General features: G+C 32.3%; 1 protein-coding gene across 2 annotated transcripts in view; it reads right to left on the bottom strand.

The window, feature by feature from the left end:
- The window catches only part of LOC105678148 (uncharacterized), a 221996-nt gene that overhangs the window by 138565 nt on the left and 55477 nt on the right, over positions 1 to 27954 (bottom strand). For both annotated transcript variants that reach the window (XM_067356375.1, XM_067356374.1), the window contains exons 2-3: positions 25714 to 25753; positions 6689 to 6763 (exon numbers count right to left, since the gene is read on the bottom strand). The gene's annotated coding sequence lies outside the window, so the exon portion shown is untranslated. The remainder of the gene's footprint in view (positions 1 to 6688; positions 6764 to 25713; positions 25754 to 27954) is intronic.

The following is a 27954-nucleotide window of genomic DNA, read 5'->3' as shown; positions in this document are numbered from 1 at the left end:
TCATTAGTCTACAATATACATAACAAATATATTTACACACTAATATTTGTAATATTGTGTGTAATATTTTTAGAAATTTATTGTATTTTTCTTAATGTTGTTCAGTAATCTGTATTCCTGTTTACTATTTGCAATTATTCATACTTTCACACTTTTATGCTACTGTTGAAAAATAAAACTAAAATATCAAGACTCGAAGACTTACACGATTCAATGAGAAACGTATACTATACCGTTCGAATTAGCATGAAAAGCAGTATCTGCCTAATCTAATGCATTTCACGGCTTGCATGTCGAATGCATCGCCGCACGAGATAGGTTGCAAGCGTACATGTACGTCTGTGTATGCATGCAGATACATGCTATGTCGCAACTGCAGGAAGTCTTTAACGCATGCAATACGTCTGAGAAGGAACTCCTTTGTATCCAAAATTAACCGCGAACAATTCAAGTATTTAAGCGAAACTTCTGAGTAACGCGAAATCTAGAGTGCCTTACAAAATTAACACTGCAAAGCGTGCTAATTTGTTTGTATGCCAATGTAAAATACTTATATAACAAGTAAATTAAATTTTCTAAAAGCCAATTTTATCGTAATAAAGATTCAGTATAATATTTAATTAATTAATAATTAATAATTATTAAATATTGGACATTTGATGCAATCCGTTTTATACTTGTTTGCCATAAAAAAATTTTATGTGACAAGAATGACAATAATTTCCAATAAAAATTGTAATGAAAAAAGGATTGCTAAAATTCGTGTCGACATTAATTAAAATTATGCGAATTTTCTCGTACAGTTATGTGTAAGAAAACAACAAAGTTTTCACGTAATTACTTTAGAGTTCCAGAAGAGAATTTGAACCTAATAAAAGGTAGAGAGAAAGTGAATAGGGAGAGACGATTCAGTCTTAGGGAGGAAAATTCAGCAAGTGTGTAAGCTCGCGAAACAAGGGTAAGCCTGCTGTATTTGAGGGGAGACTTGAGCTCGAATAATATATTTCGCCCAAGGCAAATTTTATACATTGTACGGATTATAAACAAATTTATTTATTTTTTTCACATTTCGTTGAATCTTTATTAGCATCCAAGCTATAAAAAAGTATCCTAGCTAAAATTGAAAATATTTTATCAGAAGCTTATAAAAAAAATTATTGATATGGTTATTTTTAATTGATACATCAATGCAATTTTTAATTTAAAGTTAAACACCAAAGCTACCACATAAGTTTTGTCAAATGTTTGAGATTAAATATCTAATTGAAGACAAAGGTGATGACAAAGGCAAGAGGCTAAATTAGATGAAAGAAAGTTAGAAGCGTGTTAGATGTGAGAATAAAAAATCGACTTGAATTGCATGAAAGCGGAGCCTCATCAAGCGGCTCTTCGATGTTAATTGCAAAAAGGCGTGACACAGGGATGGAGCCTATTTCGGCATGAGCGAGCAGTGAATTAAGTCCGCTCGTAAGCGAACGCGGAAAAGGCGGAACTCCTCTCAGAAGGATGAAATCGAAGCGGAAGAATGTGTTTTAAAGTCTTGGAGATACAATGCGTAAAACTAAGTCAAGCGAATAATCTTAATTTAGGAGAAGTCATGATGCGTGTGATATAAAACCAATGTACGCAAATGTTCGAAACGCGTGTATACGCGATTTTATCTTTAGGACATTTTATGCTTTTCTCTTTTTTTCGTTTTCCTTTAAAAAAAAATCTGAAAACAATGAGAAATATAAAATTCGCGCAATTCACCAAGAGATCATGTCATTGAACACTCGAACTTGGAGTTATTTCCAATAAAATGTTTTATACCGACCTATTTTTAAATACTGGCAAGTAAGTATATATAAGCAGCACTAACATAATATTCAATAATAATATTTCAATCAAACTTACTGTTAAAAATTTCATAACTTATTTACATAATATGAGAATATATAATAAAATTACTTTCCCTACAATCGAGTCACAACCAAAAGATAATAGTTTACACGAACAGATATCATAATTTTTAGATTTGTATTTTTTAATTGTTGCTAATTGTAAATGATAAATTTATTCTCTTATCTGAATCACTGTTCCCGCAATTTTTTTGGACTATTGAAGAAATTAACGACCTCGAAAAGCCTATCCCACTTCCTTGGTCGGCAATTACGTGCACGTTAAAGGAAGTAGGTACTCCCTCAGGACTAGTCGCGCGTTGATAATAGGTCTTTTCAATGGAATCCTTAATGATTATTCCTCGTTATTCCGAACTGTTTCACCCGCCCTTCCTTCACTTTTAATTTTGATTCCTCTCCGCGTCATCAATAGATTTTACCTGATCTGTTAGAATTCTGTTCCATTCTTATCATATTCGTTAAATCGGATAAAATCGGTGACAGAAAATTTCCTGAACCACGGACTTAAATATCGAAACTTAAATTGCTTTTATGTCATCGAAACTAAATTTTCAAAATTTAATTAAAAATTTTGAAGTAAATAAAAGCTTAAAATAATATAAACTATTTCAGAGTAATCAATTTTTGATATAATAAATTTAAATATCAAATTTCAATAAAATTTGGTGCAAATGGAAACTTTATCGATTTTTCCTTCAATAATGTATGCTACATTCTTTCTCATGCAAATGAATCTTGTAATTAACCCTAATACTTAATTAAATCTTTTTCAGAATATTTATGACTACTTAATTTTGCATCGATTTAGTTCAGCGCAATAATGTGAAATAAATCGACAATAAAAATACAATTAATAGCGTAATTTGTTAATATTATTTAGTAATATTATATGAAATTAGCATTATTTACGTACTAAATAAGTACATTAATATTCATTAAAAAAATAATTATCTATTTTTATAAACTTCAAAGTGCATATTTTAAAATATTCGTTGTTCTTCGAAAATCTGAAACCTGCAAGTAAAACTACGCTCGAAACTAAACTCGATATGCTCCACACGAAATTTTGGCGGTCGTGATTGAAGATTCTCTCTTTTAGTCCCGCTTTTTCTATGCCAAGAAAAGAGGAGAATAATGTTGAAAAATTTCGATTCTACTCATCGCGCGGTTACGCCGTGAGCTTTTTACAATATTTCACTTTTATGAATAAGAATGCAGCCCACGCAAAGCAGATCTTCGAGGACGACGGAACTTCCTCCGGAAAGACTCTCTTCGAAGTTCACCTAAACCCTTTTAAAACTTCAGGGTGCCTGCTCGGCACCCTCCTTCTCACACATCTCTCTTTCGAAAATCCCTAACGAAACTTAAATTCAAATCTTGGCGATGCCGCGCTCTGTGTTCTCTCAGAGTACAGTTTAGCCTCCCTTAAATTTCCAGTTAGCAGAGCTAAACCAAACTCAAGCCTGTATGTATCTATGCCTTATATGTATATGTATGTACATTTGCGGAGTACATGTTGAGTTCATTATAGTTTGTGGAAGAACATCGTAGGATCATGTAATCGTTTTAATAACCTGTACAGTCATTAAACACAATAGTTTTCTAGATTAAATTATTTTCATTAAATTGAATTTTACGTTTTATATTATGACAATTTTTTAATATTTTTCTTCACATGAAATTATAGATAGATTTCTATTTTACGATTTATCTAAAGCGAGTTTAAATAATAAAAAAATTAATATAAATTTTTATAAAATTTTACCAAATCAAATATTTAACGTTGTTTAAAAAAATTTCAAAAATCCAAATAAAACAAAGTATCAGAATTTTAGAGAAGATATTATATTTAATATATGTATACCGAGTAGAAGAGACGATGTTCCACGATATCTTAATCGAATGCCGCGAGCAACTCTGTTTCTTTCCTTTCAATACTCATGTATCGATACACGCGTGTAGTTTAGCATAAGAAGCACAGGAGAAAAGTCTGAGAATAACCATTCTGGGGCGTTTGTCTTGAAACGCTTACAAACGCTTCTATTTAACCGTTGCATTTTAGAATTAAAACTACATTGTATTATATAATTAAATGTGAACTATATTTCTGATTAATAATTTATAGATGCAACACGAACATGCACGAGCAGGCAGTGTCGTTTACCGACAATGTCGAAAAGTGGATATGGCTATGTACTTGCAGCTCCACAATGAATGCAAATAGCGGTATTGAATAGGGATCGATAAGCTTCCGATAAACGCTAAGAAGGCTGCTCTCAGACTTCTCTCTACTAATACATAAGAGACACGCTTCGTGGCAATAAGATAACCTCAGCGAGCCGTTTTCCGAGTGGATTTTCTTGTTCCACTCTCCATATCTCACGTGTGCGTCCAAGAGCAAGCTTGGTGTGATTTTATGATGCGCATGATTTCGCTTCATATATTTCATGAATATTATGAAAAATATATTTAATCGCAGCAAACAAAAATGGCTGAGATAACCAAATTTAAATTATAAATCACTCTTTATGCAAGATGCGTTATCTCTAAACTCAGCATTTTTAATCGCGAAAGTTTAATATTTATATTAAAATGCGAGCAAGCGTTAACTTTTACATTGTACAACATATTTAAAACGCATTTAAAGATAAAAGATCTATCATTTGCTTATATCAAAATTGACATAAAGATTAAAACGATTGAATAAAATAAAGCTAATTAGAAGATATATTAATCGATATGTTGTACAAATGTAAATAGTTATTATAAATAAAAATTGTATAATGCTATAGCCAAAATTCTCAATTTTTCTCAATTTTCCATGATTACAGATTTGCATAATCATAGATATTTTATAATCATAGACCTAATAAGTCAAATGTTAGCAATATTAACAGATTGGCAGCAAATTTCATCAAATAACTGTCAATTTGTCATTGATATCATTTGGCTAAGAGGATGTAATTTTAAATAAAAAAATTGATTCTAATCAGTATTCATATAATCTATTAACAAAATTGATATTATTTTTAAGATATCGTTTTTGTGCATGCAGCTTTAATGATGAACGCTCATTGCGTATGAATCAATGCATGTCAATATTCTCATCCTATGGATCTTTGATGATTAATTGTACACTAATATCGTACTAATACCGCAAATGCGGATTCCAAACGTACATTTAAATGTTGGAGAGCTAGGCGGCTTAGACTCATACATCTATGCTGCCAATCAATTGCTGTCGATGGTTATTACTGTATCGACAGTTTCGCGACATATGTGAGATATCGCGTAGCATCGGATAAATCATCTAACATTTAAAAATTGCTCAAGTCAAAGAGAACGATTGGTGACATTTATCGAACATTAAACGGATAAGTTTCATACAAAAAGAATCACAAGTATTTTGATATGAAAGCTGTAACAGAGAAAAACTTTTATAGTAAGTTAAGTATTCTTTTTGATTAATGCTGGAAACGTGTTCTCCCTCTTTTTGATTAATTCTAGATAAACTATATTTTCAGAAAAATATAATTGTTAGATATCCAATAATGAATTTAATAATTATATTTATATATTAATGTCACGATTATGTGTTCAGTTACCATTCTGTATAATATTGCAAAAGATTAATTACATTTGATTGTTTTCTATAATTATTTGAAAAAGAAAAAATTTTCCTAAAATATCTTCAACTCAAAGTAATTAATTTTTTCTTTTTAAATAAAAGCTGCCAAGCAAAAATCTCAGGAAATGGGAATGGATTCATATGACAGTTCGAAGCAGCACTCTGCTTGCTTTTGTGCGAACAAGTCCTTAGCTGAAGCACGATTTCAACGTTGCTCTGACCACGGTAACGCGTTCGTTTGCCAGAACATCATTTTTCATCCGTCGCCTCTCATCTGGAGTCTCGACTATGATTTATCGCGCCGCCGCACCGGCGAAAAACTTGCTAATGCGTACCGTGCAACGGCAGGATGAAGATGCACTGCCGTTTCCGCAGCAGGAGAAATCCCGCAAGTATCGACAGGGTTTTCAGCGAGCGCGTTAGTGGAAATTAATCTCGGCTTCGTCGCCGATCACGCTTTTTCTCGACGATTTCACACCGAAGAAATTCGCAAAAACTTCTCGTCAAAGAATAATATTTAATTTGCTGTCTCAATACTAATTTATTATGCAAAATTATTCGCAAGCTGAATTTAGTGCAATCAGTATACTAATTTACATATCATTTACATATACAGAAACTCCAAATTTATCAAGAGTTGGTTAGAAAAGCGGTATATTAATTCAAAATTATATTGTATATAATAAATTTACGATAAATACATATATAATACGTTCCAAAAAAATTCCAAAAATCACATGAAACATAGATATCAGAAAACAGAAAACAGATATATTTATAATTATTAAAAAAATTTGATTATTTGATATAAAGATTTTTGTTTAATACTGAAAACTGTTCCTTGATTAATTCTAGATAAACTTTGTTTTAGTCTAGAGAGATATATAATTATAATATTTTTATTAATAACTTTTTTTAAGAAAAATAAATTTAAAATTTATCAATACTATACTCAAAAAACACGTAATCTACATTAAATTATAGAATAAAATAGACACAATTGCGCGAATAAAAAATATCGTGGGCATATTCACCGTAAATTGTTATATAATATAAAGATTTATTAGGAAACATGAGAAACCTTCGGTGTGAAATAATCAAGAATTTCCACAATCTCACATATTCTACAAAATATTTTTAAAAAAATCAACTGACTCACCAATTGAACGTCGTCTCGAAGAATTTCTGGCAGTCATCGCGCTCCTTGGCGAAGAAATCGATGCAACTGCTTTATCTGTAACATAAACATAGATCAAAGATGAAATATTTATTATGCGTATTAAGACGTAATCCGCGATCGCGTTTGTTAGACACGTTTGATCATCGCTCGATTAGAAAACTATCGGAGGTTCGCCTGCTGCATTATGCAAACTCTGGCACGTGTTGCGCCGAAAGTTGGCGCCGTTTAATGCGTTGATAAAATCTCAATTATAGTTCGCGACGTATCGTGCAAGACGCCGATATCTACGACCGGCATCGTACAATGTACATGGTTGCATAACATTAATGTATCCAACTCGCAAATAATCACTGATGTGTTTCATGTTTACGCAGTGTATAAAATTTCGTTGACAAATTCAGGAAATTTCTTATTTACAATATGAAGTCACGAAAGCCATAATTTGTTCCATTCAAGACATCCAGTATAATAGTAAATATTTCAATAAATAAAAAGAAAATAAACAAAGCCGATTAAAAATATATGAAACGATAAAAAATTGTTCTAACTTATTATGCTGTATAGTGATTGCGTCAAAAATCCATATACGTTTTAATACATTGATAAAATCTCAATTGTAAAGTGAGATGTATAAAAGTCGACAGTAGTCTATACATCGCGTTGGCAAATCGTACGGCAAATAAGTGCACATAAAGCTTCGAGGGAAAACCCAAGCTATTACTTAGCGGGCTTATTGGCTAACGGCGCGGCCGTTACAGTTTCACGCTGGACGCACGAGATACGATGAATCGCTGTATCTCGTGCCAGATTTAATTGAAGCCTTTACATAAAGATGTGGAGTCGAGGTTTATCTACCGCGGGGCTGAATATGTTCCACGAGAACGCGAGAAACGACATTGCCTCCTCCACATCTATCAGATAAGATCTGGCGCATGCAATCCACGAATTATCTGAAAGGACAATTTTACGGGCGTAAAAGCTGCTATTTAAAGTCTGAATGAGAGAATAAAAAGTCTATTATGTGCGACTATTGGAATATTTATCCTTTAAAAAAGTATTTAAACGGATAAACACAATTGCTAACAGTTACTGTGCTGGAAGCAAGATATGAGCTTAAACCACAAAGAGCAAAATTTAAAAGAGAATAACCAGACAATTTAAAAATTATTGCATTAATTTAATGAAATAAATTTAATAAATTTAATAAAATTTAAAAATTATTGCATTAATTTATTCGTAAACGAATAAATTAAACGAACATCCTAGTTTCTTCGAAAATAACCACAAAATTAGTTAGAAAACAATTATATAAAACAATTATATTAACTCAATTCTCTTGGAAGTGGAACTTAAAGTTGTATCACTCTTACAATTAGTATCTTAATTATGTAAAAGGATACATAAGACGAAAAAGGTAAAGTGGACTCATCTTGTCTTAATTGAAGTGTGCTACAAACGTAGCCACGAGAGAACGGCATCTTTCATTATTAGTGCAGCCATGAGGAAAATTTAAGTCTTTCTACTTGTCTTTACATCTCCTTGCTATTGTCTTGAAAAAACAATTACAGAAAGATTTTATATTTATATATATATTGTGTTTAAAAAATTTATTTTATACGATTTTGTTAACTTTTTATATTTAAAAAATATTTATATATAGTAAATACTTTAAATTAACATGTTAAATTCTCAATTAATTAATTAACCTGTGCCGCTATTTCTTGTTTTATCCAAACAAAGCAAACTTTATACAATTATAAAATTCTAGTATAAAATTTTAATCGTATTTTAATTTTAATAGTATAAAAATTTTAATTTTTCTTCTCTCTTAACCATTATAGTGTTTCTGATCACTTTTTTTTCTAAAAGTAAAATTAGCGAAAATAATACAACCAAAAATTTATACGATGTAAAATCTTTTAATTATCGCAAACAAACTGGAATATACACTTTGTAATTTATCAAATTATCGCTTTTAATACAATATGGAAAATGTATTCTGTAAAATATAAATTAATAGAGCGATAAAATAAATGTTACTGTGTTGTAATACGCGCAGTGTATTATAGTATATCGAAATGTTTCCATAAGACACTCAACTCTTTCACGATCGGTATAATGTCAGTACATAAAGAGTTATAAAGTTCCTTTGTGGACGCAAGGGATTTTCTGTTAAATCGGATGAAATTCTAGAATTTGGATATATCGAAATTAAATATTGAGAAATGTACGAAAATAGTGTGTGTAAAATGCGAAAAAATATCACGTTTTAATTTTAGAAATCAATCACCACAGCGACTATGCAATATATATTTTTCCGATTTCATTAAATATTCTCGCATTTCAAAAGATTGATGGAGATCCATGACCAATCCAATATAAAAGTAAATTCTTTCAGCAGATTTCCTAAAAATTTACGGATATTAATATTGTGAAATTTTTCAACTTTACTTTTTGGTGATAAATTTGCCATTTAAACCAGTTAAGAATTAATGAAGACAAGTATGCGCATTATGTGAAAACTTTACAGATTCATCTTAGTATCGAGAGTACAGAGAATCTCTATTCACAAAAACTCTTCTTATACAATAAAAAGTTTAAATTATAAAAAGTAAAAATAAAATTTCCAAAGATTGTGTGAATGGATTGAAATAGAAATAAAGTGGATTAAAATAGAAATAGAATGGATTGAAATGGAAATAGATTGAAATAGAAAGAATTTAAAAAGCATTACTTTTTTGATAATAACTCACTTATACAATAAAGTTTGCAACTCTCTCTCTCTCTCTCTCTCTCTCTCTCTATATATATATATATATATATATATATATATATATATATAATTTTTTATAGTTTAATGAAGAATGTTATATACATAGTTATGAAATTATTTAAATAAAATAATTGAATAAGAATTTCTAAAATAAATTTCTGAGAAAAATGCGTTTACTGATATATGTCTCACAATCAGTATTTTCAAGTACCTTATTTTTCTCACTTTTTGAGAGATAGAAGCCACAATTTACGCGCTGTGTGTTTGTTAGCCTCATTTTACTTTTGAGTTATCACCGGTAACTGCCGCGTGGAAGTAATTACTGCCTCTTCTCGGGAGTGCGGCAACGATTAATCGCCGCTACTGCTTATCATAATTAATTGCAGCGTATAACGAGCAGAAGCGCCGCGCCGAAATCCGCGGCTCGACAACACCGGAGGTTCCCATGAAATCCCGCTCGCGCGATATTCAATAGCTTGCAAGCGCGGTGGGCCGCGGATTTATCGTCGCTCTGGCGCCGGACATTTATCCGGGAGTGGGTGGCGTTTTAACGGGCTCGATATTTAACGGGCGTCGCCGATAATATTTCTCGCTGCTCGCTCGTCGACGATGGTGGAACAGCTAGCGGGGACCAAAAAATGGGGGACAGTCGCAGGAAGAGAGCAGAGAATCGCTCCCACAGGGCAGATCACCCGCCGATAAAACGCGTTAATAACGATAATCAGTTCATAAAGAGAGGTGGGGCGGCAGAGGTAGTACAGAACCGTCAATTTTATTACGTCATGATTTTTCACGACATACACGGATAGGGTGCCCCGCACTCCAACGTAAAGTTAATATTAAAGTAAAATAATTTTATGAGCCATAAAAAGAGTAAAAAATAAGATCAGCGTAAAAAATTAACATAAGGAATGAAAAGATGTGTTTTATAATTTTATAGAAAATAATATTTTTCAATAAAATTCTTGAAGTAATAATCGGAACATCGAAAAATATATCAGCTTTCTTGAAACAACTTTTGATTGTAGAAAAGTAACCGTCCGAAAATTAAAAAAATTATCAAAATTTTATTTTATTTAATTATTATTTTTTCAGAATTGTCAAAATTATATAATCATGAGAGAACTTTTTTTAGTGCATTGAGTGTATCATTAATTATGAAGCATTAAATGTTTTTCCCTTCTAAAAGTTGGTTTGCACAAACCAATTAATTTTCCTTCTTTCAATTTCTCAATAAAACAAAAAGACAGTAAATAAAAAAATATTGACTGAGAAACTCATTTAAAGTTTGAAGCATCTTTAAGACCTATGAAAGCTGTATATCTTGTGTACATATAATGCACATTGTATTTATATATTAAATCGAGAAATACGTCAAATCGAGAATAGTTTACGAAGAATCACATGGCAGTTTTCTATCCTCGTCATCTTCACCAAGAATTCTCTTTTTCGACAGCTTTATTACGTTGCATCGCGATACCGTAGATCGCGCGCTTCAACGGAAACATTGACGTTTACAATAATTGAAACCCGATCCGATGACGTTTGCAATAATTGAAAGCTAGAGTTACTCCTCGAACGGCGGCGTACGACTGTTCGATCGATCGTCTCTACGAGAATTTCTATTAAAGTTCCGGCAACCCGGAGTTACAAGAACTCCATTCCTGAAACCGGTGGATGGGCACACGTGTGCACTCCGACAAATGGTTTTCGTGTATCTCTGCTGCGCGGCACAATATGTTAGAAAATGCGAAAAAACGACATGTTTACGCACGTATAAAACGTTTACCGAAAGGAAGATTATGCGGGACATACAATAGACATTACAAAAAGAGAGAATGTCTTTAGTCTGCATCTGGTAAACACGACGTCCCGGCGGCAATATTCGCGATGTGCACGAAGAACTGCAAACTCTATTTTCCCCACGACTGATATCCCAACCTTACAGCCAAAAAAGAACGATTAGATACTCGTTTTTCTAAGTTTCCTGCGAATTTATGTTACGATAATTCTTCACTGGAAATGCATCCCCTCGATGGCACTGAAAATATTATGCGTGTACAGAATTTAGTAAAAAAGTACGCGTTAGATCGATAGACTTATAATCATAAAAATATGTGACCAATAAATAAAAATAAAATGCTAAACATCGAGTATCAATAATATTGCTGATATTATTGAGAAAAACAAAGAAAATAGAAATAAACTATTGTGCAATTTATTATGTAAGCACATTCTATTATATTGAAGTTTTCTTTTTACTTCACATAATTTTCTACGTAAAAGGTAAAAATTAAAATTTTACAAGTTAATACTGTTAATGAATTAAATAAATGATTTTATTAACGTAACATATATGAAAATATAACCACTGATTGATAGTATAGTAAAATATTAAAGTATTCACGGAAATACCAAAACATTATTAAAATAAATTTAAATTAAATTCTGAAAATTGTGCCTTTATTCGTTATTTTTTACTTAAAGCATCATATACAATTTGTAAAATAAACCTCTGTGGTATCACATTGTTTATATGTTCAACAAACTTGGGAGAGTCGATCAGAGTGAAGTGACAATCTAACAAAAAGATGTGCTGTTTCTTGAGAAGCAATCTCGTAGTCGTCTTTACCCGAAAAGCGATAAAAGATCAAATAAAAGCATAGATCCGAAAGAAATCGATCAATGCCATTGTTTCATTTTGTTTAACGAGCACTTCATCGCAGAGCTCTTCAGCAAGAGCTGGGCGTTCCGCAAAGAGCACTTCTGTCGAAAATCGGGTTTGCTATAAAGAGAAGATGGAGTTGCTTGTACATGAGCTAATATCGTACAGGCTCTTAAGGTTAGAGCGAATAAACAAATTACCGGCACCGCATGCATACACCCCTAATAGTGAATTTGCGAAGTTTACCGTTTTCAATGTATTACGCGCCTGCAATAGAATAACGAGCTTTTACCTACAAAAACAATACAGAAAGAAACTAAAGTCAATATTTCTAAACTAATATGCATGTCGCGCAATCTTTGGCATTTACTCACGAGAGCTTCATCGAACTCATACTTCATATCTATATTTAATAGCCTCATGATACACTTGACAGTTTGTGGAGCAACGATACCTTTGAGACTTCGTACACTCGATTCGAGCTGCTTTCAACAAATTAATATCAAATTACGCGAGAAACCAATTGGAATGTTTACATAATTTTGTGCACGTTACTTTATTGAATTATTAAAATAAATTAGAAGAATTTTCACCTTTAAATATAGTGGATATTTTAATTAAAAAAATATATTATACTTTTATAACAAACTTACAACAGTAATTTTGTAAGATAAATTCGTGAAAATAATTTAAAAGAATTTTTTACATAATATAAAAGTTCTGTTACAAGACGAGAGAGAATCATTAACAGAGCTTAAAATGCTCTCTGTCTATAAATATACGAAACACGATTTAATTACTATAAAAGTATTATCTTCCGTTATTTATTTAACCTTTAAATGAAGTCAATCTGAACGCAATTATTTTATTATAACCCTAACTTCCTGTCTACTTGACTGAGCAAAGGCAATCGATCTGGTTGATCGCGGAAGGCCGTCGACGGCATATACCAAGGATGTCAGCAGGTCAGCCGTGGGCTTTGAACCGTACCCGGCGTCACCACAATGCGTGAACGCCCCGAATCCGCATGTTTGCCGACCTATGTTCGACAGCTTTGACGTGTCTCCCGTGGGGACGTAGACACCGGAGATCAAATCTGGAGATGACTAAACCACTGTCCCATCACCGCAAGCAATTCAGGGTTGTGCTATTCGATCCTGCGCGTGCGAAGAGATATCGCCGTACAAACTGTACCGTCGCATTAGTCTACTGCTAATATTGATCACTTATCATCTTAAACATCAATCGTCTTACAAATTTAAATTTGTCCGTGAAGAGAGCAATAAAGCAATAATTTAATTGACATTAACGTTCTTTTCCTTCCATTTTTTGCTCACAAATTTATTTATTTATTTCTTTCTTAAAAGTTGTGATTGTAAATATGTAGCAAAATGTAATGTAAATTTGTAGTAAAATAATAAAAATGTTAATTTTTTTACGTACGAAAGTGATTAAAATATTCTTTAAATAAAATAGCCATCAGATTAAGCATTTTGTCAAATAGCATCCAAGATTGTAGCGACAAAAGTCCTCTCGTGATGAATTGTATCTCAAAACTTGTAAGCTTCCTGTATTCTAACGCTTTGCGTCTAACGAGCAATCGTTTCTAATCCTTTCGAATATGACAGTCAAAATATGCAACTGTTGGTTATAAAAAAAATGTTTCTGGTAGAGCTAAATGAGAGCTAAAATTATTCACGATGAATATATCAATGTATTAGAATAATATAAAATAGAGTATAGTAGAACTCACAATATTATGTGGCAACGACAATTTTTCCTTCATTTCTCTAGATGTATATCGTAAATAATAAAGATTGCATTGCGCTATATTAACATACGAATTGCCAACAATACAAGACCGAACATGTTCTAATGTATATAACACATTCATTATATCGCACCGCTGGATTCCGATTTTCATTTCCATTAATTTCGTGTAATTGTAGATGGATGAATGAAGTAGGGTACCCATTGTTCCTCAAACGGACGAACAATACTCGTTACGCTTGGTTCTCTGTTGCACGTCAGCCGCAGAAACATTTCTGTAAGCTATTCTCTCTCACACATCTCTCTGATATGATTAAAGGTGGTTAAATTAATTTGTCCTCGATTGTAAAACAAGAGCTGTTCAACCAAGCGAAAAACATTGATAAATTGAAATCAATGAAGACGAGAACTCTACATCGTTCTTTGCAATATTAATTTCCCTGCACTGAAAAAAAGCATGCAGACATATCATTAAAACTTAAAAAAGTAATATCGATTGAATTGACCTTCGATAAGGACAGATTGTTGGCAACATAAAAATAGATTTTTTTTTATCGAATATATTGGCGCCGACCTTTAAAACTAGCCAATAAAAATGGATTCTATAAAACTTCAATCACAGTCAGCAATATCCATATTTAAAAATTGCAGAGTATTATAAAATGTATTGTAACCAAACGTGAACAAATTTGTTTATCTCGAAAACAACTAAAATTTCTTTAATTTAATGGTTGAATTCCTCCATCACAATAAAAAAAAATTTTTGAAAACATTATTTTTTGAACGAAAGTAGTACGTGTGAAAAATATGATCCATATGTAATGTTTAACTGTGTCTCATTAAAATCAGTAATGCAAAACCATAAAAATTTTAATTAACCATGTATTCTGCGTATCATTTAACATGAAATGTATTACAAAATAAATTTTATATTTTTTCTATATTTAATTGCTTGCAAAGATTAATTAAAACATGGGAAATAAATGTAAACGTAAAAATATGTATTTAATTTTATTTTTCTGTCACCATTATAAAATTTGGAATTTTTTCAGTACTAATGAAAACAGCTCATCATAGCGCGCATTCGGAATGTATAGTTGCGGTATCCATATGCAATTGTAACTGCCCATTTACAACAATATGTTAAATTCATTAAATATTGCCGCAAGCGAGTCCAGACGTATTGACAAGAGGAAACTTGACCGTTCAGATTAATTATCGCTCATCCGCGGCAATGCCCGGGAAACAAGCGCATTGTTTCGTGACTATCGGGCGAGACAAGACGGCGCATAATCGCGTTCTGATTGACTCGATCGACCGCACAATTACAGTAACCCGCCTAATATCTTATCGGTATCCAACGGACTGGCCGCGGCCTCGTGCTCGCGCCTCGTCTATCCGAATCAATTACGCAGAATCATGTAGCAATCGCTGCCGGAATCAGCAATTCGATACTGTATAACACGACCATTACCGTGTACCACTCGTGCTATTTCCGATACAAGGTAAACAACGTTTCATTGGTCACCACCAAATTAGCGGTGGCGGATCGAAGACAGAAACAGTAGCGGAAAGGGAGTAGGAAGAGACAAAGTGGACGGACTTCAGGAATGTCTACACTCCTGAAACCGAAACGTATGTATCTAATTCCGTGTTAATCCACCCTACGTCAAACAGTCGCTTTCAAAGTAAATCTGCAGCAGGTACATTCTGCTCTGCATACATGTATATCTGTGTGTGTATCTGCGTATATGTACAGCTATGTGTACGTACGTACGTACGTACGTACATTCGTGCGGAATTGTCGTTAAAATATAAAATGCCTTTGTCCAAAATTTATTTAACATTTTTCCATTAAAAAAAAAAAAACTAAGAATTTTGAAGAGTAAAAAATTTATGTTGCAAAATTGAAAATTAAAAATATATGAGAAAACAAAAATTTTGAAATAAATAAACATTTTATATCCCAAAAATAAATAATAAATAAATGATAAGTTCCTCACACCATGATAAAGGAAAAAGTCGAAGAAAACGCGAAACCGCACGAAGCTATGACCTGTTTGATGCCGCGCTAACTACACAATTTGCGATTTCTCTCTGCCACTTACTTGCCTGCTCCGAACGCCGCAAGTGTCAAACAGGTCATAGCTCCGTGCGGTTTCGTGTTTTCCTTGAGTTTTTCCTTTATTATGACGTGACAAAGTTCACGTTGTCGTACTAAATCCCGCGCGATCATATTTTTCGCGAGTGAATGCCACAAAAGAGCAGCCATCGACGGACTATTGAGAAAAGGAGAAAGTCCGAGGGGGCATCGTGCTTTAGAAAAGCAACTTTAAGGTGAGTAATTTATCATTTATTTATTATTTATTACTTGTGACATATTGTTTATTCCTTCACAAGTCATACAGCATTTTATATCATTGTGTAATTTTCTCTCAATAATTTTCATGCATTCTTATAAAAAAAAAACTGGACGAAATAAATGTTTGTTAATAGAGGAAAATTCAAAGATATAATTTTGAATCTCTCAACTGATTGTGAGTTTAGCTCAGATACATTTTATAAGTTTTATGTTCAAACAGTAACAATTTCTGAATTTCCAGCTTTGATGCTTCGACTTGTGTTAGTTCGAATTGTTAATTTGAATTGTTCAAACATATATATTTTCAACCTGAAAATTCCAAAACTATTTGGCATTCGATCTCGAGATCTGTACTATCCTAACTATTCGACTGCATCTAAAATTTCCGAGCAACGATAAAAATCTATTAATATTTATTTCATAATAATTAATGATTCTGAACAAGTTGTGGTTTATTTGACCGAGAAACATATCTAAATTATATTATTAATTTCTTTAAAACTTCTGGTCTTTCTTTATTCTCCGTTCTTATACATTACACAATTTGCGCATAATTTTGCATTCGAGTTATATCGCGGTCCTGTTGAAGTCCGCATTATAAATCCGACAGGATTTTAAATCGCTCTGCAAGCACTCTCAATCATAACGAATCTCTCGATCGCCAATTGTTATGAAACGGAAACCATCACCGAAATCCCGTCTAAACGGAAGGACAATAACTATAGAAATTAATTGCGCTCGTGAAAATTTTTCACTGCGCGAGACGTACGCTATCGATACTAGGCTAACGCTGACGTGAAAACAATAAAGTTTTATTGCAGTAACAGTAACAGCGCGAACTTTTGCTCGTATACAGTAAAATTGCTAATTGTGCGAAACCATAGATCGCAGCTATGTTTGTTAAAAAAAGGAAAAGTATTTAATTTTTATGTGAAAGCGTAATATAAAAACTTATAAACCATACGATAAAAATGATGAGATATGTAGATTTAATATACGAACAAAAGCAAGATAACCAAATTATTAATATTTATGTAATTGTATTAATATAAATATTATAACCATACCAGATAATAATAACGGTTTTAAATAATTCACTTTTCATTTTTATTCAGAATGAAAAAACCGTTCTATGATCATTATTTTACTTACGCAATTTTAAATAAATATAAAAAATATTTATTAAAAAGCAAAAAATTGTCACAAAAATGTGAGTATAATAATAAAGTTTCAGAATATCACGGTGCACACGTTCGTTATTCATGACTAGTGAAGATTCCAATTGTCGACATTACGCTTGAAAGGTATATAACCTTGTTTACGGAGTTCGAACCTACATATCACATCATAAGTCAATTTCTGAGAAAGCACTCAAAGTTTTGTATTGAAGAAGAATTCATATCCGAGAAAAATGGTATCTCGGCGACCACAATAGCTATCGAATATTTTTCAGTAATTTATACACTTCGCTATTGGGAACGAATGTAGTCACTCACATTTGTTTACCGCTGAATAATTAAAAAGTTATCAAATATATGTCATCATAAGCTATATATATCACATTAGCTTATTAAAAGATGTTTTAAATTAATTTTCCGTAATCTGAGTAAAAGTACAATGTCGGATTGAAATTTATAATTAAAAATTACAATGTAATTTACTTGATTCCAGCAAACAATTATTCAAAATACAAAAATTAATATTGTGTGATTTTTCTGATTTAATTCACTTTTATTCACCTTGAAGATAACATAAAGTCAATTTCATTACAACATGAATCAACTAAAGTGGTTTTTTACGAAGTTACGGCAATCAATGACAAATTTAAAAAATTTATTCCTACTTTTACGTAAACTTTGAAAACGTAGCCATTAGTATTTGAAAACCATATATTCTTTAAAATTTGCAGTTAATATTCAAATAACTTGTACTCACTCCAATTTTGCATTTTCAGCGCAAAAATAAACTATACAGAAATTATCACAGAATTGCTTCATTGAATCGAAGTATAGAAAATAATATAAAAATTTCTCTTTACTTCTATTTTGAATAATTCAATTATTCTTATACAAGAAACTCAAATCCTATTAACTGGTCACTTTTGTTAAAAAATTTCCAATATTTTAAACTATTAAAATAATAAACCATCGAAATAAAGTTAAAATAATTACCAATTAAATTATCTGAAAACAGTCATGCATAAAACTATTACAATAACATCAAATTTTATTTATAGAAGCAAATATGTATTCTTTGCGACTTGAACAGCAGTAAATGTACATGCTGACGTTTATTTTCTAAAATGTAAATTACGTTTTAAGGCTATATAAGTGAACAAGAAACTAAATTATATCTGGATGAACTAGAAACTACATTAAATTAAAGCATTAGTATGGATTAGTATCGTGTTGCTCGTATCTATAGTGTTGTTTAATCTTGGCTTCTCCTTAATATCAAACCTCTAAATTATGGACCGCTGTATCATATTTTCTGTAAACTTGGAGAAATCTCTCTCTCTCTCTCTCTCTCTCTCTCTCTCTCTCTCCCTCTCTCTCCTTGACCTAAGTTAACTTAATCTAATCTAATCTAGAGAGTGGCGAAACCTTATAATAAAGGGAAGTTAGCGTATCCTGTGTCGAATCAATTATCACAAAATTTCCTCATTCATAAATTTCAATTATTGTACAATTTTTTAATAATAACTATAAAATTATAGATTCTATTTTTACGGATGTGTGAGGTCTAATTATAACTGCAATTGCACCATTCATTCGCTAGAACGCAAGACAAATATTACCGTCAGAATCGCATAACGATTAAGCGACATTACGTGACCATTTGTAAAGTTTATAGTCGTAAACTCTAGCAGTACTGTGATCTCTTACGCTAATTGTAGCGTTACTAAAACAACAACAGCAATGCATTATGCATTACGTACGTGGGTTCATTTTACGAGGATACAAGTTATGAGCGTACATCGGTTACGACCAATTCGTTTCTGTAATGCTTCGTGGTTTCCTCATCAACGGGCAAAGTGCATAATTAGGCGAGGCACATGCGTGTAATCAATGGAACTACTGGCTAGTGTAATTGACACGATTGAGATATTTGCATATTTTACCAGATCACGCGCATTAATTATCATCGACACATATTTCCACCGTGTATGCGTTGCAAAATTTAGTTCGATCATTATCTTATACTTATAGTAATATAAAATCTGTGTCATATATATTTAATCAAATAATGGCTATATATTCATATGTATTCGTATGTAATATATAATTTAATTTATGAAATTATTCATATGTATTCATATATATAATACATAATTTAAATTATATTATACATGGTTATATAATTTTAGTCCATGATATAATATTGAATATGATATTGATATAGCAAAAATAGAAAAAAATCACTCCTAATAAAATAAATATAATATAATATAATAATATAATAAATTTAATAATTTAAAATTAAACTGTTATATGACTGCAAGTAAGCTAATTTTTGCGTAATTGCATTTCTCATATATTGCACTCAAACAAAAATCGATAATAGACTTATGCATCAACATCAAATGCAATATTAAAATAAAAATCAATTAATATGTCACTAAATCAATTTATAATTAGATTCGAATTCTTCATAACGTCAAGTCTAGAAAAGATTAAGTATTTAACCTAAAAAATGTATGTATAATATATTTAATATATGTAAAATAAAGCAATAATATCTGGGGCCAAAAAGAACCTCAAAATGTGGCTCCATCTAAATCTAAATGAGTATAAGAACAATAGCTTTATTTTTGCTAATTATAAAATCATTTAGACGATTCCGATCTATGACTGACTTCCAGCTATTTTGTCTGTTAATATTGTCGCAATGTTAATAATTCCTTTTGCTTATTACGAAAACATTTCTAACTTGCAATTTCCTTTCAAACGTTAATAGTTTAAGATCTTATAACAAACTCTCGAACATTGATGCTTTCTTTGTCTTTGTATGCAGAACCGTGAAATGTTTAGGTATACACAGGGTGCTCCGAAATAATTATCACACTTCCCATCCATGTCAAACGTAGCAAATATTTCTTCAGCAAACATTAATTAAAGACTCAAGGCATTTGATACCAAAAATAAAACAATTTTTGTACGCAAAATTTTCTCGAAATAAATTTATAATAAATATTAATAATAATTTAAGATTTAATTAACTAATGCATCTAAAATAAAACAGTTACGATGAATAAAGAAGCTGGTTTAAAGTTGATAAGTAAACTTCTAATTTTTTACAAAATATATCTTTACTAACATCTAGTACAAAGTCAAATATAGCATTATTAAGCCGCAAAAAACACTTACTTTTTATTCTCGTAACACAATGTACGACGCCGGACTCGCGATTAAAATACAGATAAAAGCGAGACATACGGAGAAAACGAATTGAAGCTATCTTGATTTTCTTTTTTAGTATTGAGAGTCGACAAAGTAATGGAAGTTTACTACCGATGGAAAGGGTTAACGGAAAGGAGTTAAAAGCAACGGATATGAGCAGATTAAAACTTCAATACAAAAACCGCACATTTTATATTACAAGAAATGGTAGGGCTTTCAATTCCGTCGGGGTTCATCGAAGTGATGAAAAACCGCGAGAAAACTTCGATCGAGATGAATTCAATCCAACGGAGCGAAAGCGAACTTTTAAATTGCTCATGCAGATTGATCGAGAGGTATCAAGCAAATTCACGATACAATTTTATTGAATAATAAGCGCTGTGCGATAAGTTTCCAATTAAGTAAAGTACACGACTTTTCACTCGAAATATTATTTAATTTCAATGAACTGTTAATTGTCAAACTTTTACAGAAGCTGAAATAAAGTGTATTTTAAATGTATTTAAATTATTATGGAGTTATAATTTTTAAATATTATCAGAATAAATTCTATACATAAAACTGTTATTAAAATCCTATCTAAAATGTAAAACAATTTTGGTTAAAGAAATTTAATCTATCACACACACTAAAAATGCATATTTTTAATCATTATCAAATTTGTCATGCCTAAATTTCCATATGAGTAAATTTACAAGAATTTACAGAATTATGAGAAATTATAAAAGTGTGAGTAATATAATTTTTCCTCGAATAAAAATATTTAAGATAAATTTAACAATAAGTAAAAAACAAAATTATATATTTTCTGAATGTCTATGAATAACATTCGACTTTTAAAAAAATCTAGCATTCTCTAGATTTTTACACAAAAACAGAATAATATTGATACGGATCTCACGTGCTCCGTACGCAGTTTTGTCGATCGATAACCGCCACAGAATGAAACGGCATTGCTATCGCGAAATATTGCAGATGACTCAGTTTCATAACAGTAGTTATTAAGAACGTTGCCAACAATTTCACGGACCATTGTACCGGCAGAAAGTTTGGGAAAGCGCCGAGCGGCCGTATGTACCGTCGTCATAAATCCGACTTCGGAAATCGGATCCGAAATAATACATTATTTTATCGAGCTCGGTTCCACGTCGCGCCGTGTAACGTTATATCCACACCGGCATTTGTGGATGTCGCATGTGTACATACGACGGAACGTGCCACCGTCGGAAATAGGCCGGTCTCGTCGGCGGCAGCGGCGACGCTAAATTGCGGTTCTCGCGCGCTTAACATTGTTAACGGACTGCGACTTCGTTAGTCACCGTCATCCGCTTAACATCCGCGGTGACACTTCTCCAGTTGCACCCAAAAGCTCATTGCACAAGAGGCTGCTGTTTACCGCGAAACCAGCGTAGCGGTACGGCGATGTGAAGCCTCAAAGAGATAACCGTATCAATGCAACCAGTTGCGGTACGAGATAAATAAATTTAAAAAAAAACTGCATCTTGTCACTACTGCTGCCACCGCCGTAGGATTGAAATAAGAAAATAAAAAGTGTAAAATAACCAAGATAATGGAACCGATAACAGATAAACGAAACGTATTCGAAATAGTCGGAAATAAAATGGAAAAAAGCAATGTTGCGGTCTTCGTGCTAAAGATTTGAGATAGATTTCACACGAACGTGGGAACAACAAATCGATCGTGAGAGAAACGCCGCTTATTGTGAGGAGGTCACGAATTGTGGCACGATCGACAATGGCCGCGGTCCAACTTTGATCTTGTTTCGGGAACGGGCCATGGATTTCGAAATTGGAATTCTCGGTCAGATAGCACGTACGGTCTCTGGCTCCGGTGGTTAATGCAGTAATACCCAGCAGGTTATGCATTCATCCTGCCGGCTTATACACACGCGTATACATCCTAATATCGACGGTGTATAACCGTGGAATGTGGAACAATTGCTCGGCACCTATCACACAACCGTGAGAACAATCATTCCACCGCAGGAATACCAATTCGTGCCTCATATCCGTCGATGTCGTTCTCTTCGCGCGGTTCTTGTCGCCTCGTTACTTGCCCGCCATATAAGACCATGTATTCGCCATTTGTCATGGAATATTAGGCATCGCGCAACGATGCGCGGTCGATCGGCATAAGGAACGCCGATAGATACTCGAGAGTTTGGATATTAGTCGTGTTTTATCGCTTCGCGCGGTCCACCGAGTTCGAGAGTCAACTTCGATCACGCTCGCGAGCTCCCGCGTGCAGAGTTAGAAAATCGCTCGGCTGACTCTCGGGTCTAATGCGCGATTTACTGGCGGACCATGCGGAACTATAGATTACAGTTAATATCCCAGAATCGAACTTCGATGATAAAGTAATCTCTATATGACGAGCGCTCTTGCTTTTTCCAGCGCTCTGCTATGGAGAACGTACTAAGCTTAATGCTAGACGTGATCTTTTGATTTTGAATATTATTCAATTATTTTTATAATATAATATGTCGATATAGTGATAAATGTAACTGCGGAATAAAATTTAAAACGGAAAATTGTATACGGAATGTGAAATTTATTGACCCAAATAGCCAATTTGTAAGACTATTTCTTCCATTATACGTAACGATTTGGTGAAAAACAAAGATTAAATAAAATTTTTATTAAATTCTAAAATTGAAATAGAATTGAATACTTAAAAAATATTTGTGAAATTTTAACACATTTAAAATATCTGTGAAAGTTTTATACTATAATATTTTCTCAATTTTACCTCTCGACTAAAATGCGCTCGTACCTCATCTTCTCGCTTCCCATGCTCTGATGCATCAACCGAGTTACGGAAAATATGCCTACCATTTTAACGCATTAACATTTATCTGGGAGCGGAGTAAAGTGCACTCGTACGCATACATGAAATGCATTATAAGAGAAAGAAATTTCGGACCGTAACGATGTTAATGTTTCTCGCGGTCCACATTTACGCCGCAATTAATGGAATTACACAAAAGTTTCATCTCGGCTTTAAGCGCCAGGCGCACATGTCAGGCATGCAAGCGGTCATTATCCGGCGAGATTAAACCGTTCGTCCTGCGTGAATTCATCGGTTAAGCGAGATAAAGTCTGCACTGTATTAATACGTAACAAATAATATCCGACTATTTTCTTCCGCGGCTATCGGCAGCAGTGCTGCTGTTAATAATTGCTTTAATTACACGACATATTCGATTATGCGTTTCACACTATGACGCATTATGCACGGTATGCGTAACAAGTACGGGTATAAATTTTAAATGATTATACAACGCGGAATTAATTACGCATTCACATAGAGCTCGCAACGGATGGCGGAGTAATTACTGTATGATCGGCTACAGATTGGCTAACGGATTATAACATCGGATTACATGACTCTCCCCCTTTGGTCCACCCCCTTTCCACTTCTACCACTACCGATTGGTTATCGATTGCTGACTATTTCTGACTAATCTACAACGAGAACATGAACGCAGTCCGCTGTACGAGAGGCTCGCGAGAAATGTAAAGAGCATGCAAAGTGCATAAACATAATGTACCCGTCGCGGTTTACACGCGAATACAGCGCATGTGGAAAGTCGGATAACACGGAAATGGCGGGTATCGACATCGCGGATTCCGCGGTGGGCAATTAAGCAAGCTCTGATCAAAACGCACGACATTCGTTTTGCATGTACCGGAACGAGCCAATCAGACTGATGAGGCGAGTAAACGCGTGCGTATCATGTATACAGAATGTTTGTGAATTTTCTTTTGAAAAAGATATGTGAGAGAGAGAGAGAGATGTACTAATTAATTGCTGTACATTCAAATAAAATGTAAATTTAAATTAGATGTATCTTTTAAATTTTTATTATAATAAAAAACGAAATGACGGCAATTGATTGATACATTAATTTGCTGAGATTCAGTGGTTGACATTAGTAAATATTAAATTTTTTGCGTTATGATATAATGACATAGTATATTAATTAAATATTGTAAAAGCTAAGAGCTGTGCAAATTTGAAATATCATTAAAATAAATAATATCTCTGGATTTTAACATATCAAATCGGCCCCTTAGTCGTTTTCTTGTCGCAGTAAATGTTTTTCAGATAACAACTATGGTTGCCTTTATTAATAGAATTAATATTTGCTATTAAAATTTGTGTAAAAAAAGCTCTGTTCTCTATATTATAAAATACCTTAAATTACTTCTTAATTTCTATAAGTAAAAAATACATATTTGCTTTGTTTTGACTCATCAAATCTATTCTATTAAATTTTCATATAACACATTAATTTTCTACTGTCTTTAAAAATCCTTATATTTTATGTAATGTCTATTTCGTATTTTCTTGTATGAAAGATCTCTTTATGACAAATTTGACAATAACTTTTGGGAATCTTAAATCAGAAGATAATAAATTGCCATTCTAAACTATTGTATTTTTCTTTTATTATTTTCGCGGTGATTCACAGTCTATTCAAACACGGCAAAATATAATCAACAAGACTACATAAATCGATATTGTAACAATAGGACACTGAAATGAAAAAGATAGATGGCTGCAGTTACATACTCTTTTATATTTCCGAATGATTGTTGCAAACCTACTACTGCAAATTGCAGATATGCAAACAAGACCGAAATAGAAAAAGCATGGAAAAATAGGAAATTTGTAAACCATTCGTTGCAATCGTTCATTTACAGAAAGCAATAATTAGCAAGAGAGCTCTATGAGCATTTATCGCTAACATACAATTTCGCATGACCAAGTTAGAGTGTATAATACTTGTGTTTGCGTGTAATGCACGGTTATTATAACCAATTTTATGAATAAAAAGAGTAGAATAATTTTAGAGTATATTTTATACATTATATTATTTTATCTCCTTCAAAGTTTTAAATAATAACTCTATTTTAAATTTAGTATAAGCAAAATTAACTTTTGGTTTTAATTTAATACAATTAAATTGTATTTAATTAAACACAATTTTCGTATAAAAGAATTACTCACCATAATGATGCGAATTGAACCTGCAGTATCGGAAGTTGATCTGTAAAAACAAATTAAAATTATTTTTAGTTAATTTATATTAAAATTTATATTTTCATTATATTAAATAGGAAGAGATATAGAGAATTAGTTCCTAATAGCATTTATAAATGAGTAGTTATTCGATAATTATACTATCTAATAGAAAACTTAATAACATTATTAAAGTCAATAGTATATTAATTATATTATATATTTACTTTCGGCTTAATCGCCATATGATAGATCTATTTGAACTGATAGTACAATTTCGCATTTACGCTCTGCAAATAGATAGAAATAGGCCAAAGATAGATTAGTGTTTTATCTCGTGTAATATAAACGTAATAATCGCAACTGTGACATAAACAAGTCTGCGGGGATGAGCTCGAATATATCCGGCATGTATTCATCCAGTGAGGGTCCATTTTTGATATCGATATAATACCATAATGCTAAATCACGAATAAGAGAACAATTAGCGAGAATGTGACAAAGAATGGTAAATATTATTTAAATTTATTAACAGTTGCAATTACTCCGATGTTCTACACACACGAATACTAATCATAACTCATAACATTTATACACCCTAATTATTCATGATAATTATTCACATGACACTATGCCGATATTTATAATATGCGTGGAAACGAGCAAAAAACACAACAATCGATTTGCATTCGATGCTGCAAGTATTTGTTACGCGTAATTTCAAATCGAAGCACCAGCAACAATGTCGCAGACACGATAACCGCAGTAATTGCAGTTGGCATAAAATAAATGACCTTGAAACAGCTAATTATTATCAAATATCTTAATTTGACACTCTCGATGCATCGCAATGAGCATACAACGAAAAGTAATACTTCTAAGAGACAAAACATCGTGAATGAATGTTGATTTCTGCCCAGTCGACAATGCGTCGATTAGCAGTTGCGAACGTTAAACGCAATTGCACAGTGCTAATTTAATACTAACGCATTAGGACAATTGCCCGTTGCTCGATTCGACACTCTGGACACCCGTTCGTTCGCGAAATTAAATTTCATTTGAACAAAACGTGCGAAACGCGCGAAGTGGTTCCTTTATCACTTTCAATTAACGTGAAAGCCATAAAATTAAAAATAACGCAAGATGACACGTAAGTAAAATAAAAATACCATCGTGCATTGATCAGTGTCAACGTTAAATCGTAATAAAAGTACAATATTACGTATTTCAAACTCAACACTAATGGCAGTTCACTGCCGCATATTAATGCAAATAATACAGCACTGTTGGATAATATTCTCAATGGTCAATTAGGCACGCATGATGCATCTCTCGCAGCAGTGAATAATGCACGAAATATTGATTGTTCATCTTTTGGATAATTAATCTTGTCTTGCTTGCAATATCAATTAATTTTTTTCATTATACACATGTGATGTATACATCCTGATTATCAGCAGCAACTATAAATTGTGATTTTATTAACAAAAATAATTTAGATCGTCAAAATAAACCGTTTGTGAGAGATTCATAGTTTCGGGGCAGTAAGACTGTGAGTATCACGCAATTTTCAAAGCAATTTAAACGACATTTTAAACTGAAAAAGACAACAAATTTGAAAAAAATGGCCAAAGTTTGGTTTTCTTTCGATCAATACCAAAGTCTGATTGAGTTAAAATTTGATGTATAAACGAGATCAACCTCGATTCGGGATTAGAACAACAAATTCTTCTCGTTTCCTGCTTCCCCTTCTTTCGTCGCGACAGCAAGAGTACCTGTTATCGTTATATGATGCAGAAAAATTGACTATATACTCTCCCTCTCCGTCTTTTCCCTTCTTTTTACGTCGTAGATGGCGATACATGCTATTTTCAGAAGAGAAATATTTTCTTATCACAAGTAGATTTTCTCAAAAAAATTGTTACACATATATTTCTTTTCTTTAAAAACTTTATATGTTATAAGCTAACTATAACTAATTGTTTGTGTATAATTTTTTATCCCATGCAATTTTTATTGTGTATCTTTTATTTCTAAAAATAATTTGATGTTTCTCTAACATTGTAAAATTATATTCATCATTAAAACCGTTGCTTATTTAGTATTGATTATTTGCTTCATTATATCGCGCTATATTTTATTTTAATAAAGTCAATGTGAAATACATTCATTATAATAAATTAAATTTCTTAGTTATATACATATATTGCATTTATTAACAATGTTTTT

This window comes from Linepithema humile, chromosome 5 (genome assembly GCF_040581485.1).
Source record: "Linepithema humile isolate Giens D197 chromosome 5, Lhum_UNIL_v1.0, whole genome shotgun sequence".
Lineage (NCBI taxonomy): Eukaryota > Metazoa > Arthropoda > Insecta > Hymenoptera > Formicidae > Linepithema > Linepithema humile.
The sequence above is the reverse complement of the archived record's forward strand: the minus strand, read 5'-3'. Positions and strand labels throughout refer to the sequence as shown.